Raw genomic sequence first — 1,786 nt, 5'->3', positions numbered from 1 at the left:
ACCACATAATAACAACAACAACAACAACAATAATAATATTAATAATAATAACAACAACAACAACAATAATAATAATAAATAAATATTGTTATTATAGAAAACAAATGATGAAAAAGTTTGAGATGGCAGAGTTAATAAGAACTAATGATTACAAATGCATGGTCCGTCTCTCAAAGAACTTCTTTAGATCTGATCTGATGATGGTGATGATGATGAGGATGATGACGACGATGGTACTGTGATGGTGGTGATAACGATGTGATGACGATGGTGATCGTGATGTGACGATGAAGGTGGAATGATGATTACCAAAACGATACGAATGGTGATATAAAAAATAATAATATTGACATAGATGATGAGGATAATGATGAAAAAAGCAGTGGGGATTTATATGATGATGACCATGATGATGATGACGATGATGATGATGATGTCGATGATGATGATGATGTCGATGATGATGATGGAATTAGGGTGTTTACAATTTATCCAAATGAGGAATTGCATCCAATTTAAAAACGAAAAAATTGACAGCACCAATACGAGTGTCAGCAAACAATGATGATATCAATTATAACAGACAGTCACAGGGACCTTGGTTGATGGAATATGATGTGATGTCATCATGATGTCCTGTCATCATGATGTCATTTAATGATGTAAGGAATATGGTACATCTATGCAATGTCGTATTACGATATGATTGTTAATTATGAGATATAAGGCAATGTGATGTTAAGGATGTGTAATGTAATGTGATGATGTGATATGATGGAATGGTGATAGTGATGTTGATTTGATGTGATGATATCAAGTATCATATTATGAGTTTTTACGTCAATGTTGATATCAACTAATTTAATGCCACACGAAAAGATGTGATGTGACGGTTAGTGAGTATCTTTAACGCCAGGCAATAAGTGAGTGATATGTGGTGGTGGAATATAATGTTGATGTAATGAAATGTGAAGTTGATTTGGCGAGACGTTAATGTAGCGGGAACTGAATGTAATGTTGTAAAACTAATAAGTTGAACTGCATTGCAACGATGTGATATGGCCTGTGATGTAATAATAATAATAATAATAATAACAATAATAATAATAATAATTCATATCGTGATGTAATCTGTATCCGTATCCAAGGATTTGAGGAACACCTCTATTGAATAACTGCAATCGAGAATGTCAAGACAAATGATATTACAAACGCTTCTTGAAAACATGTCGTCTCATGCTGTTGAATTTCTTCAAATCTACTGGGAGTGATTTTTGCAGAGGAAACTGAAATTCTTCTCAGAAAATCTGACGAGTATACGATGACAATAGTATGATAGCACTTGATGTAAGGCTGATGTAGGAAGAAATGGGATGGAATGCTTGTAGTAACGTTTGTCAGTTATATTCATCCCAGATGGCATTTCAGCAATAAATAAAAATTAAGACGATCGTGTTTCGTCATCATTCGTAGTTGGATGTACTGGTGTGTTTGGTTGCTGTGTGTTATTGTTGGGGTTAGGTAGGTGTTAAATGTAGAATTGTTGAATAATCTGAAGAAAGTTATGTAATAAATGCGGATGTTATAATCTGAACTCTCACAGCTTGTCTTTGGTTGCGAATGTCATCACATAATGTCTTTTGTTGTTGCTGCTGTTGTAATTGTTGCTGTCACAGTATTATTAATGTATAGTAGTAGAAATGACAAATTTACTTTTTGTATATTTTTAAAGTTAGGTTTAGCCAAAAAATCGAATATTTAATTATTGTATATGCTAAAATTCGGG

The sequence above is a fragment of the Helobdella robusta genome, assembly GCF_000326865.2.
Source record: "Helobdella robusta unplaced genomic scaffold HELROscaffold_3, whole genome shotgun sequence".
In the NCBI taxonomy this organism is placed as follows: Eukaryota; Metazoa; Annelida; class Clitellata; order Rhynchobdellida; family Glossiphoniidae; genus Helobdella; species Helobdella robusta.
The sequence above is the reverse complement of the archived record's forward strand: the minus strand, read 5'-3'. Positions refer to the sequence as shown.